Source organism: Stegodyphus dumicola, chromosome 1 (genome assembly GCF_044657685.1).
Source record: "Stegodyphus dumicola isolate Sdum_Otavi_A_Nest chromosome 1, ASM4465768v1".
In the NCBI taxonomy this organism is placed as follows: Eukaryota; Metazoa; Arthropoda; class Arachnida; order Araneae; family Eresidae; genus Stegodyphus; species Stegodyphus dumicola.
In genome coordinates, this window is record NC_140768.1 from 241,025,376 (window position 1) to 241,040,933 (window position 15,558).

The 15,558-nt window shown below is 35.7% G+C and overlaps 1 protein-coding gene across 1 annotated transcript in view; it reads right to left on the minus strand.

The window, feature by feature from the left end:
* Positions 1–15,558, minus strand: part of brp (ELKS/RAB6-interacting/CAST family member bruchpilot) — a 403,233-nt gene that overhangs the window by 15,335 nt on the left and 372,340 nt on the right. The gene's annotated exons all lie outside the window — the stretch shown is intronic.

Below are 15,558 nucleotides of genomic sequence, written 5' to 3' on the forward strand. Positions count from 1 at the left end.
CCGGTTTCACTTCGGAATATACGGTGCATCTGAATCGAAAATCAAAACCGAGAGAGATTAAAAGGGAAAAACAGGTGTAAATATATACTGAGAACCAAAATCTTTTTAAGTGTTTAGAGCAGCCCTCGATAACCTATGGTCCGCGGGTCACAGCGTGACCCATTTTATAATTTTAAGAGATCCACTTGAGCACCGAAAATAAAGTATAATACATAAAAATAAATTATAAAACCTAAATATGAAACAAACACTTGAAGATTACATTAGAAATAAACTGAAAATAAATAATAACAATACTATTTTTGTTTGATTACAAAGTTGCAGTAACGAATATGCATGTTTACTTTTAAAAACTAAAATTTATAACATAATTTAAAAAAGAAATCCATAAGTTTGGTAACGCTAATACATTATCCATAATTTAAAAAATTCGGCTCTGCCATTTTGTCCGCACTCGGTTAAACTTATAAGTGCGAGAAAACATTTTTACTCACAAAATTTATTTTAAGAACAAGAGAAGCTTAAACTATTGAAAATTCACAAGCTTGTATTCGTCTTCAGACGATTTACTATAAGTCACACTTGACTAAATTGACTTCGCAAATTCAGCATCAGAGGAGTCACTGATATCGAAGAGAAAAATCAATTTATTTGTTACGTTTGTTATTATAATAATAATTAGAATTTCAATTTTTATGTTTAAAGCGTATCTTTATCTTTGTATTTAGGAAAAAAAAATTATCTCATTATTCACAAAGAAAGGCTGTTCTAAAATGAAAATACCGCTAATACGTTACATCTTCTTAATAAACACATTTTGGGTGATTTTGACCGGCAACCGAAAAGAGGTTGCCAACGCCTGGCTTAAAACCCCTAAAATTTGATAGACCTGTCCATAAAAAGCTTCTTCGAAGCAATAAGAAAGGTCAGTACACCCCCTGCCCCCCCAAAAAAAATTCATCTATAGTCCAACTACTGAAAAAGTATTAGGCAGCAGGTGTGTGAATTCTCTTTTATAGCCATATACATGTATACACTTTTTGAAATGGCCTTCGAAGTACATATGTTTTCTGAATAAACATTTGGCATTCTATTTCTGACAGAAAGCAGTCATTGTTAATAGTTTTCTTTGTTGTTTTATAATATTTTTTTGAGATCTTAGATTTCAAAAGTCCAAGATTCCTATATGATTTTCACATTGGAAAATGCGAACAGTTTTACTTGAAACGTGAAAACAACATAGCTTTCGGTCCAAAATTGATTTACATGAGAGGTTTAGCACTTAATTAATACAATTTTAATTGATAAAAATTTTGATTGAAGTAGACGATAATTCATGTCTCGGTTAAAAGCTTCCCTGTTTTGCGGATTTCAGTTACGTGATGAATTAAAATCCTTCGAAAATGTTAGAATAATTTTTGTTTTTGATGGCATTAGCCAAAGTAGCTTATTTATACGTTTGTAATGGTAGGTCTGATTGCCAAATGTCTGCAGGAAGAAAACCTCTACTTTCAGGAATTGTTTGTTCCCATGATACATACAGATATTGTACTGTAATAAATTCATAATAAACGATTGTTCGTGTTTCTTACTAGTTCAGTTCCCAAATTTAAATGCTTGATGGTTTGTGCAAAGAAAGTGAAGTTCATGTTATATCAGAAAATTTAATGTTGGGTTTTACTATGATTCAACAAAACAGAACTGTTTTATAGCTTTTCTTATAAATTCATGCAATGATTAACTTAATTGCTGGGCATAGTTAGCTGATTGAATTCCAATGAGACATTCCGTACAGCTGGCAGTCAGTTTTCTAATACTTTATTTGGGAACTTATCAACGTATTAAAATGGCATTGCTCATTTGACGTCGGAGAAAAAAAGAAAACTACTTCTCAATTTCAGCTTTTTTTGTCACAATAATTAATCATATTATGAATAATATTACCTTTTATAAAAGCAATGTGCTATGACTAATACTATTATCTTATATGTTTTTAGTCAAATTTGAATCAAAACTGTGACATTTTAATAATGCATCCAAACATTAAATAACTCGTTAGATTCTTATAAAAGGTTTCCACCTCTTTATTATGTATCTCATTTTCAACTTTAGAACAGGTTCATTAATTTTTAGTTATAAGTACCATGCAATTAACCGAGCACCATAAAAAATGTTTGCAACAGCAGATTTCGTAACGGATTCACATGATTACAATTTGAAATTCTTTACGAAATTATGACGAAATAGAACTTCAGATACATTGTGAAGCAGCGCAGAGAGGTGTGAGAATAGAAATTTCTCACACCACGCAGTTCATCATCATGGACACTATTGTAACATTAATCGCAATCGCATGCGACATGCGACGGAGGACGTGGACACCATCCCTCTACCAATATGGTTAATCGGTATAGCGCCACGTCCACCTTTATCTATTGCCTAGATACATGATACATAAGAACATACGGTGGCTACAGATAGACTGTGCAGAAGATACATATATATTCAGATGCCTAGATACATCTTACGTAGGAACAAGGGGTGCATGATATGTATAAGGGAACATTCATAAGAACATATCTAAGGTGACACACTTTGGGTGACATACACATACTTATGAATATAAGATATATAGGAGCAGAATCAGTTACATGTTACAGGATGTTGCGAGATATATGATGCAAGATGCTGTGGATATATGCAGATGCCAAGATACATAATACGAGGTGCAGAGTGATATAAGTGGTAGATACATTGTAGAAGGTGCGAAATAAGTTGCATGATACAGGGTTATGCGAGATATATGTTACAATATGCAGAAGATACAAATATTGGCAGATGCCAGGATGCATGATACGTAGAACATAAGGTGCGGTAGATACATAAGGTGACAAATATAAGGACATGCATAAGGTGACATACACATACTTAAGAAAAGAAGGTTCAAAATAGGTTACATATTAAAGGATGATACGAGATATATGATAATTATTACAGGAAGATACGAGAAATATGATATATATTACACAATGATACAAGATATTTGTTAAAACGTAGAGGGTTACATTTTACAACATAGGTTACGTATTGCAGGATGTTGCAAGATATATGATACAAGGTGCAGAAGATACTAATATAAGCAGATACCAAGATGCATGAAACATAATACACATTAAAGGATGATACGAGATATATGAAACATATTACAGTATGATACGAGATATTTGTTAAACATACAGGGTTACGTTTTACAACATAGGTTACGTATTGCAGGATGTTACAAGATATATGATACAAGGTGCAGAAGATACTAATCTAGGCAGATACTACGCAATCGCAATCGCAATCGCAGAACTACACGTGCATATAAATACCCGCCAAACAGGTTTCCCTCTTTTTGCTGACTATGTCTCGAACAACTATGCGGGGCTGCGGCCCTTGCATATCTCACACTCATGGAATGATGTCTTTTTGATGGAGAAGAAGAAGCGAAGCAGCATGAGAATTGCACAAATTATCCTGAAAGATTATATTGAAAATTAATCCAGCTATGAAATAATTATGGTAAAATTTAATCCGTCTTGAAATAACTTGTTAATGTGTGTTTCGCATCAAGAAATTGCTGCTATTGTCATCGGCTCGTCTCCTTGTGGTCTTTACCTTGTGCTGACCAGAAGATTGTGTGTAAAAAAAGAATAATCTAAGCGTATATAAAGCAACATCAATTCATGTATATGTGTTTGTGGGTAAGTGAAGTAATTTTATTATTCTCTATTTTAGGGTTAGAACGCAATGTACGCATACATTTTTTCAGGCCAGTAAATATTGGGCACATGTAACTTTGATTTGATACTTGTAAGTATCTAGTTAGATAGTGATTTACACGCAACACCACAAGAGGATATTTTGCATTCTTTTACATTAAGCGAAAATAAGTTACAAAATGAGATGGCTGCCATAACATTGGGGAAATAAGAGTCAATTCTTGGTTACTAGAAAACGGTACTAGCGTCGGCATTTGGCGCCAAATCAAAGGGCACATTTTTATACACTAGAGCCCTAATTAAAACTTCATTCATATTCCAATCAGTTACAGCTTTCTTACTCTTTCGCTCTAAATCAGAAGAAAAAGAAAGAAAAAAAAAAAGAGTTTTTAGCTTAAAAGCATACTTCTTTGTGAAAGTGAAGGGCAACGATTAAATAAAACCAGCCAGCTAACGAAAACCAAAGGTAAATTAACGGCAATTAAAATTACAATAATTCAAAATACGTCATTTGTAGTTTATAGAAGATCAATAAAAATATGTCAAAGGGTAAACTCAACTTTTTTTCTTCTTTGCGGTGCACGGCTGACAAAAGGATTCTGAAATATGAACTCATAAATCCAGGTGAGGCTTCCTTTTAACACAGCAAATTTTATTACTATTTACAAAGCATTTAAATGACAAAAAGAGATTGATAACAAATACGGTAAGCAGCGTTCATTTCTGCTTCCGTTCGTTACTGACCCTGCTGTCTCTTTAATTTATTTTAGTCCTCAGTTCACTTCAGTTCTTGAGGGATGAAAACTGCCGAGTAGCTGGCTCAGCAGTGACATCCTCCCACCTTGAGTTTTGGAGGAACTCATGGTACTGTCGCACATGTCACTATTGTAATCAGTGACTGTGACTTGAGGTGAGGATTCTGATTGTCCTTCTAGTTGCTTCTAGTTCTACCGGCAGTTTTCATCCCTCACGAGGCTGCAGTGAACTGAGGACTAAAATAAACAAGAGAAACAGTACAGTCAGTAAAGCGTCTATGTCGGTTACCAGAAAATCTGTGCCAGACTCACTATTTGGTGCCAAATCAAAGGACACCCTTTTCTATACTAAAGCCAAATTGACATACTTTAAATAATATTTTTTTAAAAATTTAATGGCGGGCTCTTGCCTGCTCAGTATTGGACACACCCAAGGCCAGAATTGGTGGTTATTTTATTGTAGAGGCGCCTAATAGACGGCCACCGTTATCCCCTATGAAGGGATAGACAGTTACAACCATGACTACTCCGGAATTAGAACGCAGGCCCTTCGGTACTGCAGTAGTAGGCAGTACTAGGCAGGCTCTCTAACCACTATACCACGTGGGTGGCTTTTAAACAAGAATTGCCCATCTAAAACGGTACTTGTCTTCTGCAGCACCCATAGCGAAAACGTTTATTGGAGCGTTTCTGCATTGGTGAGAAACAAATGATTACCTTTTTTATTGTAAAATATTCACTATGCTTATTATTTTCGAATGAAATCATAAATTTTGAAGTATTTACTTTATAATAATGTACAATTTCGTTAGCACTTTATTAAAAATATAACATACATACTGGAAAATTCAGTTCTTAGAAATTCCTTCTAGTGGCCACAGTTCAGCAATTGCTCCTAATTATGCCTCAAACAGAATATCACGGACGACTTGGTGCCTGAACATGAACTCTGCTAAATAGGTTTAGAAGTGATGATGAGCCGTATCTCTGTATCTTTTGTTTCACTATTTCATTGATCTCCGTAGTGCCATAAAAGTTTTCAACACGAAGACTTTTATTTTCTTTATAGCTGCTGACACTGCATCGCCAAATAGTTTCTTTTTGAACATATAATTATATATTATGCCCTTTTCCACAAATTCTTTCTTTTGGTAAAATACCGTTTTCTTGTAAAACTGTAGCTTCCTTTTCAGTTGACAGTAAATTGAGAATAGAAAGCGTGATAAATATCTGCAATGAAAAACCACAATAACTTAAAAGTGAAAATTTTCAGGAGCCGAACTACGAGCACTCAGAAAAAACATTAAATTGTAACACTGAACGTAATGCATATGAGCAGATCGGTAACCATTGAAAAATCGCTATATTTTTAATGCGAAAATTTTTACTAGCTGAAGAAGCATGAACTACGAGCACGAACAAAAAATCGTTATATTTTAAAAGCGACCCTAGGAGGAAATCATATGCGCAGATCGGTAACCATACACGTTTGTTTCTCGCCAATGCAGAAACGCGCCAAATTAACTTCTCGCCAAGACCGCTGCAGAAATACAAATACCTGTACAGCTAAAGCGGAAAATGGTTTATTTTATGCTTTTAGTTAGTTTATATCTTTTTTACCTCGTGGAATGCTTTACAGGAGCTCATTTCCATAGAGCAGTCATTTTCTAGGACGCTTAAATCGGTAAATGTCCTTTTACATAACCATTCATTATTTTGTTTTCCTTTTTTACAATAGCTGATAAAGTTTCTGGCAGAATTTAAATACTGAATTTCTTACAACTGTAGTTAATCAGCGATAGTAAACTTCGGGATGACAGGAGTGTTAAAACTTGTCTTGAAAATTTATGTTTCAGTATAAAAATGTCAAAACATATCTCGTAATTTTTGCCAGTGGTAAATAACGAAAGTAATTATTAACGTGAGTAAAGCTTGCAGTCGTACGGGTTGATAAGTATCTTAATAAAAGAATATGTAAAATAAAAGTAAAAAAAGAAAAGATATTTTCTCTTGCATATTTATATGCTAAAACTGTTATTTGTCATCAAGTTTTACACATGGACCTTATAAGGATGTAACCCAGTGGGCGGTGCGTGCGTCACCGACATGTCGGCAAGAAAGAGTAGGGACGATCTGGTTTACTTTACCACTGAAACCTATGGCGCTTGTATCACATAACTATTTTTAATTATTAAATGTGATACATTGTATAAAGCTGAGATTATGAAAGTCACAGTTTTTTCCAAATAGGATTTAATATATCTCATTAAAGCACTTTTTGCTGCATTTCGCGCATTTTTTTTACGCGTAATTCTTGTACAAACATCTTTACTTTGGTAAAACGGTAAAAAATCTAAGCACAAAATTTATGAACTTAATTTTGCGTAAAAATAAAGTAAAATTAAATAAGGTTGATAGTACGCGATGCTTTGAAATAAATAAGGTAAAATTAAACAAGATCTGATAATTTTGTTTTAAAATTTAATGAACATTTTCAGGCAGTGATTTTCTAAGCTATAATAACATTACAAAACGATTATATTTATTTGATTATATGATAATTAAATTATTAACATTAAAGTGGATTAGTTATTTTAATAATTCATAAAATTCGGAGCATAAAATTTTCTGAGCGTAATGAAGGAAAAAAAAAAAAAAGATAAAATAAAATCTAGAAGCACTCTTTTTTAAAGCTTTGTGTGTTACCTATATTTATTGAATATCATGTTCTTCGCCCATAAACCACATACATTTGAAAACAGCATATCTTTAGAATTTCCGCACTGGAGATAAAACAGTTATTTTCTGTACAGTGCTCGCTCTGAAATCGTTGAGTTTGTAGATCAAAAATTCGTTAAAGTTTTACAAAACATGAAATAGATTAAAACAAATTCGAAATTCGGCCGTCCAGATGCCTATGTTCGGGTGGAGGATTACATTATTCAAAATTTGATGGCTCTAGATACTGTCATTTTTGTCACAGTGAGAGAAACATACATGTATTCATGCAGATTTTTCATTATTTAATTTCTTTACATATAATACAAGGCGATAATATTTGCTAACAACAATTTGCAAGGGAACACGGACATTTATAGTAAAACAGCGCAAAATGCCGCTTCGAAACTAGCAGCTTTTCTAGGCTACCGCCCCTTTGGGCTAATAAATTAAATTAACAGTAAATAAAAAAATATCTTATACAGAACTAAAAATAAATTTAAAAAATAATCACTATAAAATACAAGCAAAATTAATTACAAGTATTACGGTTAAATACAATTTTAATATTAGAATTAAATGTATAAAAATTTTTAAGGAGTCAAAAGTGTTTATCACTATGATGTATTATGAAATATAATTGAAATAAAATTCCTTTATAGAAATTGTGCTATAATACTCATCTATAATTTTAAAAAAGCAGCACAATTTAGGATTTTAAACAAAACTTTCAAAAATTCGTTTTTAAATATTTTAGTATTTTTTACTTATTTACACCAATAAAAAGCATAAAAATTGGAAGAGAAAAATTGCTTGTTTGAAATTTTCTATTAGTTCAGATTTAAAATATTATTTTCTAAAAGAAGTAGTTACAAATTTCCTTACAGCATAGGAAAAGCTAAAAACATATCCAGTCCTGAAAGCTTGCAATAGCTTTATAATTATTTGGGATGTTAATTATACTTGATAAATATGCTAAATTTTTAAAACTCAATCTCAATTTCAAAAACAAAAATATGGAGAAATTCTAATTTGTGAAATGAGGCGCTACAACCAGCTTTTTCTTGACAATTATACTCGCTGCAATAGGCAACCAATGTTAAATTTCTGCAAGTCGTCCCTACTCCTCCGGATGTGATCAAGGTGACAGCAGGCAACGCATCAGACAAGGAAGAAAACCCGTTTGGGTTAGTATATTTCTTATAAGGTCCATGGTTTTACACAAAAATGAGTAGTTGTTTTCAGACACAGCAATATCGCATCTATAATACATATCCAAATAAATACTTCCGTCATCCTATAAAGCTGAATTTCTTCTCTGCAGTTAGCAATAAGATATAAATATGTAAAGATTAAGGAATGTTCTAAATTAAAGGAAATTCAACTATTATACGGAATTTGTCTAGGGCTTCTTTAAAATTCGTAACAACATTTCCTCTACCATAATGCGTTTCTTTCGAATTTTTAGTATCAAAATTTACGTTTTGGCATCGAGATAAATATTTACTGCGAAAAGCAATAATTTGTTTTGGAGAACTAAATTCCTTGTCTCTTAATATACATTCAAGTTTCCTTTGGAATCCTCGAAAGATACACGTGAAAATATGCTGATTATTACTACTCGGTGTTGTTGTGCATCTCTTATATTCATTAGGCATTATCGTCATAAAAATAATTAAAATTTTTAATTGAATGCAGTTAAGAATGTAATGGATAGCTTCATCCTCCTCATGAGTGATCTCGTGGTTAGCTGTATATAGTTATTAAGCATTATGTAAATAAGTTGATAATAAGCATAATGAGATCCGTGAATTGAAGGAGTAATAGCTTATGTCCTGAACCTCAGGGAGGTCATAGCTTATGTCACACATTTCTCGATTTAGAAGTTTCTTATGCTCTAAATGCTTGCAGGAACTATTAAAAAGATATATCTTACTTTGATTCCGGAAGAGAAATTTTTACATGCATTAAAATATTTCAGGAAATGTATCATATCTGTAATTTTAGTCTGCAGATTAGCAAAAACAATCAATTTAAGTTTATGTGAATTGATGTAAATGTAGAGCATTTTATTATTAAATTGCTGGTCTTAGAAAATGTGAGCCTTGCTATTCACTTTTCTTGGCAGAGACGAATTCTTTCAGTTTCATGGAAGTATGGTAAGTAATAAAGGAAAAGTGATGAAAACACAATGTCAAGCCAAAACTGCTTTCAGATCGCCAACAGCACACGGAATGTCTAAATTATTCCTTTTTTACCCCATTAAAGTAAAATTTCGATTTTATTACGTGCAAGGTTCATTTTAAATAACATATAATCTTTATGTTCAGCCTATCTTATACTTCTGTTTCTTTACAGCATAGGAAACCAGTTCCACCAAAATGTCAATAAGTTCCACCAAAATGTCAATAAGTTGGGTTTTAAATATTGAGAGATTGTTAAAAAGATTAAGAATATTGAGAGATTCTGATAACGTTACTAGTATTGCTTTCCTGTTTCTTCACTGGTTACGAAATTTGTTGGTATTTGTGCTTAGAGATCGTGCCTACTTTGAGATGCAGGTCAATACCATGTTTCTCTTTTCCAAAAAACGCATTAGGACTTACCTTCAGGGTTGTCTTACGTTTTGCCTTATAAATATTTCCGTATACGACAATCATGTTATACACAACAATTTTTATGCATTCATTTAGAACAATCTATATTTATTCATATATCCACTAACAAAATTTAATGGCCCTCAGGGGCTCACTTTTGTGAGTACGGGTGTGGCAATCCCGAGGTACCCTAGCCCTCCACGCGATCATCTTGGTGAGACGGGTGTTACGATCCTGGAGCTCCAGTGATCTATCCTCTTTTCCGTCTCCTCTTCTCTTGGCTGTAACTTTTTCCCTTCCCTTCTACCTTGTGGTTTCTCTCTTTGGAGTTTGGGATTCGTTACGAGAGACTGAAACAGCCCTTGTCTCTAGTTTTCCGAGTGGCGAGAAAACTGTCCACGTGTTTACCGTGCGTGGAGACCCGTATCGCTGGAAAGGATGGTCCTGGTATTTGAGGGGCGAGGTACTGTCCCCAACACACTGCTTTGGCCTCTGCTTCAGCTAAACGGGAGGCACCTTAGTCGTCCTCACGGGTGTCCATCGGTTGGTCACTAGCTCTTGTGTCAGTGGCTTGGGGATAAGCTCTCGGGAGTACCTGCTTTCGGGAAAGCCGACTGTGGGGCTTCAGTTTGCGTATAGGTCCGGCTAGCCCTAACACAGGAATCTGTGTTCCCTAGTTGGGCTCTATGGTAGGCGGGGCCGTCGGACTCGGATTTTTCTCTTTCAAATATGGCTTCACTTTTCATCTTAAAAAAACCTGACTCAAATTAAACCAACCACGATAAAGAAATTATTGAGAAATCTATTAGCAAGAAAATTCGAACCGATACAAATGCCAAAGAAACTACTGATTGTTCACGCTTTGTCGTTGTTTCGAATGCCTCTGGAGAATTGCAAAAGATGTCTCCTTTTCTGTTAAGCAAACACATTCATTCACGCATAGGTGAGCCAGGGAACATAAAGCATTTCCGTTCTGGAGACCTGTTTATTGATACCAGTCTGCTTCCCTTTTGCGTCAAACCAAACATGGACAAGTACCTATAACTGTGTCAGCGCACGAAACACTCAACTTCTGTAAAGGTGTGATCTCGGAAATCGACCTTATGTTGATTTCAGAAGAAGAGTTCGTTTCGGAGTTAGCTGACCAAAAGGTTTGTGCTGCTAAGCGGATGAAGATGAGTAAGGAAGGTCAGTTGATTGACACAAAACACGTGATCCTGACCTTCAAATCGCCTTATCTGACAAAGAATATAAAGGCTGGGTATCTGAACTGTCCCGTAAGACCATATATTCCCAACCCAATGCGATGCTTCCAATGCCAGCAGTTTGGTCACTCTAAAATATCCTGTCGTGGCAACCTGACGTGTTCTCGATGCTCGTCGGTTGGTCACGATAGTGATAATTGCACCGCTGCGGCATTGTGTGTAAATTGCAAGGGCGATCATCCAGCATTTTCTCGTTCCTGTCCAAAATGGAAAACAGAAAAGGAATTACAGACGGCAAAAGTCACTAGAAACATATCCTATGCAGAAGCCATAACACAGGAAGGCTGGTTCAAAGCACACAGCTTCAACCAAATAGATCATATGCTAGTGCCGTTAAAGCAACACGTACCGTTGCCACTCAAATTTTGATAAATGCACAGACTCCACCAAATAAAACACAGCAGCCTGCAAGCCAGAAAAAGTAAACTCCGACTCATGTCGTACAAGAAAAAAAAAAAAAAAGAAATAGCGAACCCGAGCAAACCCAAAAATGTGCCTCCAAAAATAGTAACCAAAATAGAAGCAATAGTAATAGTTCATTTGAAGATATGGTATCTGAATCTTTAGATTCAGATAGTATGGAAGTAAAGGAGGGATTAGATGTTTTCAAGCATCTACTTCCACGAAAAACAAAAAAGCAGCACAGAAAAAAGAACATAAATCATAATGGTCACCCTGGTCTCACGGAACTGTCGCGGATTCCGCCGAAATTTTCTTGACATCAAAAATGTAGTCAATGCTCATCCTCCTGTGTGCTTGGTGATACAGAAAACAAACTTGGAATCGGAACAAGAAGCAAAACTTCGGAGGTTTTCGTTTGTCAGGAAAGACAATCTTGCATGTGAACGTGCTAGTGGAGGTGTCGGTTTCCTCTTTTCACTTGACTATCCATCAGATATACTTCCTTTGACAACATCTCTCCAAGTTGTCGCTATACGGGTACATTTTCATACTGTGGTTTCAGTCGTTTTTTCTTTACTTGCCTCCAAATGAGCACGTTGATCTAAAGCAATTAAGTGATCTCATACAGCAGCTGCCTAATCCCTTTACCTTAATAGGGGATTTTAACGGCCATAGTCCGCTTTGGAGAAGTAAAGACACAAATTCCCGAGGAAGGCAAACTGAGCGAATGATTAAAGATCACAGCCTTTGTCTCCTAAATAATGGACAGGATACTTACTTCCATGAGCCTTCAAGGACATTCCACGCTATCGATCTTGCCATCTGTTCACCATCTCTGTTGCCATTTTGCACTTTTAGTGTGGGAAATGATCTTTACAACAGCGAGCACTATCCCATTTTAGTAGCTCTTGCACGAAGCGGAGCAAACCCCATGTCAGGATCCCCTCGCTTCCTACTCACTAGGGCAGACTGGGAACTCTTCTCTTCCGTTGCAGAGCTCACAGATGAAATCGTAGAAGATGTGCATATCGATCACGCTGTTGAAGCTGTTACTAATTCTATTACTCAGGCAGCTATGCTTTCTATTCCTAGAACGTCAGGAAATATAATATAATATTCGAAACCGTGGTGGAATCGCGACTGTCATGAAGCACTGAAAAAACAGAGAAAAGCATGGGGAATTTTTCGTAGATATCCTACTCTGCGAAACCTCATAGCATTTAAAAGAGCCGAAGCAAATGCACGAAAAATAAGAAGGCAGAGCCAAAGGATTTCTTGGATTTCATATGTGCCGTCAATAACATCCTCTACGCCTAGTAAGAGGGTTTGGGAAAGAGTTCGAAAAATATGCGGAATATATAAAGACCACTCGCTTTCCTTTTTGGAAAAAGATGGCCGAGTGATTAGCTCCATAGAAGAAATTGCAAATACTATTGGTGAGACATTTGCTGCCGTTTCTTCCAGCAGAAACTATTCACGTGCATTTCTCTCTCTCAAGCAGCTCTTTGAAATAAATCCCATCGCATTCAACTCTTTCAAATCTGAGCCTTACAATAGAGACTTTACTATGCTTGAATTAAGGAGAGCTTTGTTGCAGACACATAGGTCTTCTCCGGGTCTGGATGGAGTTAATTACGAAATTCTAAAGCACTGAATTAGTGCTGAAGTGATAATGAAAAGCACTTTCTCTAAGTCACTGAATGCCCTTCTCACGCTTTACAATAGAATGTGGAAGGAGCGTACGTTTCCCAGTGCGTGGAGGAGAGCTGTTGTAATTCCTATTGCGAAGCCAGGGAAAGATCCAAGGAATCTCCCCAACTATCGCCCTATTGCCCTTACGAGTTGCGTTGTTTGAAAAAATGGTAAACAGCCGCCTAGTCTACTTCTTGGAAAAGAATAATATTATATCGCCTTATCAAAGCGGTTTTCGAAAGGGGAGAACAACCGTAGATAACATGCTTCTCTTAGAGACATCCATTCGAAAAGCTTTTGTAAGAAGAAGTCACCTTGTCTTGGTATTCTTTGAGATTGAGAAAGCTTATGATAAGGCATGGAGATACGGTATACTTCGGGATCTTCGCAAGAGTGGATTGCGCGGCAAACTACCAATTTTCATTCAGAATTTCTTGAACACTAGAACTTTTCAAGTAAGGATTGGCTCTGTTTTGTCGGATGTTTTCGAACAGGAAGAGGGTGTGCCTCAAGGCTGTGTGCTTAGCGTAACCCTGTTCAGTTTAAAAATAAACTCTGTATTAAAAGAACTTCCTCCCACCATCTTGGGATCTCTTTATGTTGATGATCTACAGATTAGCTGTCGAGGGGCAGACATGAGATACGTAGAGAGGCAATTGCAGATGGCTCTGAATAAGGTCCAAGAATGGTCAGACAAACAAGGATTTACATTTTCGAAACAGAAAACTTTGTGCATGCACTTTTGTAGGAAGCGATGTCTCCATCCTGAGCCTGAGTTATACCTGAATAGTAGGAGTGACGTTCGACCGAAAATTGACTTTTCTCAATTTTCCCTTTCTCATGTTTTAAACCTGAAAAGGAAGTGTGTAAAAACGCTAAATATTTTAGGATGAAGTTGGCAGGAAACACCCAGGAAGTGTTGGCGAACACCTCCTGGGGTGCAAACCGTTGCTCTGTGCTTCGCATTTACTGAGCGCTTGTCCGCTCTAGACTGCACTACGGCTCAGTTGTTTACGGATCCGCCCGGTCATCAGTATTGATAAAACTAGATCTTGTTCACCATCATCTGCGGATTTGTTCAGGAGGTTTCAGGACCTCTCCTGTCCAGAGCCTGTATGTTGATTCTAACGAACCATCACTTTATCTAAGGCGTGAGCAATTGTCCCTTTTGCAATATTTTACTATTCTATCGCAACCTGAACATCTAGGGCAAATCCTAGTCGAAGAACGGCTGTGTTTTTCATTTGTTTATTACGAAGAGTGTGTACAAGAAAGAAACCATATCAGTTAGAATTATATAATTAACATTAATAATAATTTGCAACGATTTAAATTATTCTTTTAAAAACGTAATTTCAACAAAGGTTCTCTTCATTCCTTCTACTTCTATATCATCATTTACGTGTTGGTGACAACTTTGAATTAAGCGAATGACTTCAAATGATTTTCCATGGTAAACTGATTTTGCTTCAGGTTTTACTTTACGATTAAGTTAAATATGTATAAAATTAGGCAGAAAAGCAACTTTAATTTTGTATGGATTTTCAATAAACTCTATCGATTACGAGAACGATCAGACAAGGGTTCCGCTTTTTCATTTTTTTGCTAAAATGGGAAGAGCGACAACAATTGTATATCGAAAGAAATGGATGAAGAAAAGCGAAAGTAAACATAACCCCAAGTGTCGCGGAAAATAGCACGAGACATGAAAGGCTGAGATACCAGAATTCTGAAACCATTAGGAAAAACTGGATTAGAATTAACTAAAGAAGATTCGTTTTGTTTTGCTCAGGAAATGGAGGTAAAAATAAAAGAAGACGCCTCTTCCCCGCTACTGCATAACACGCAATACAGCCGAGCTTTGGTAGCCAGAGGGATGTGTTTTGTTTACATCCAAAGCATGTTGGCAGGGGTTTGGTGGCACTATAAAAGAAACATTCATTGATGGATAGGTAATAGCAATTTGTATAATTTAGTAGCATTTCTGCACAAATCACATCTTGGTTATCTTTAGATAAATTGCAATAGCGATTTTGATTATGAATTTGTTTTGTGTTTATCTAATCCAGTGTTTCCCAACGTGGGCACGACACCCCACAGGGGAGCAGTTTGATTGTAAAAGGGGAATTCGAAAATGGACTCGTCCAGAGTTTAAGCGAACAAGGAGCGTTGAAATTTCCAAATTTTCTTTAAGAAATCAAAATTTAATTTTTTATTCCCAACATGAAGAATAATCTAAGTGATGCATACGTAAAAAAGGTTTAAATTGAGGTGAATTATAAATATTTTACAAAGATTTCTGGCTGCAGACATGGACATTTAAATGCTTTTAAAGGGCACTGAAACAGCTGACACATTACGCTTT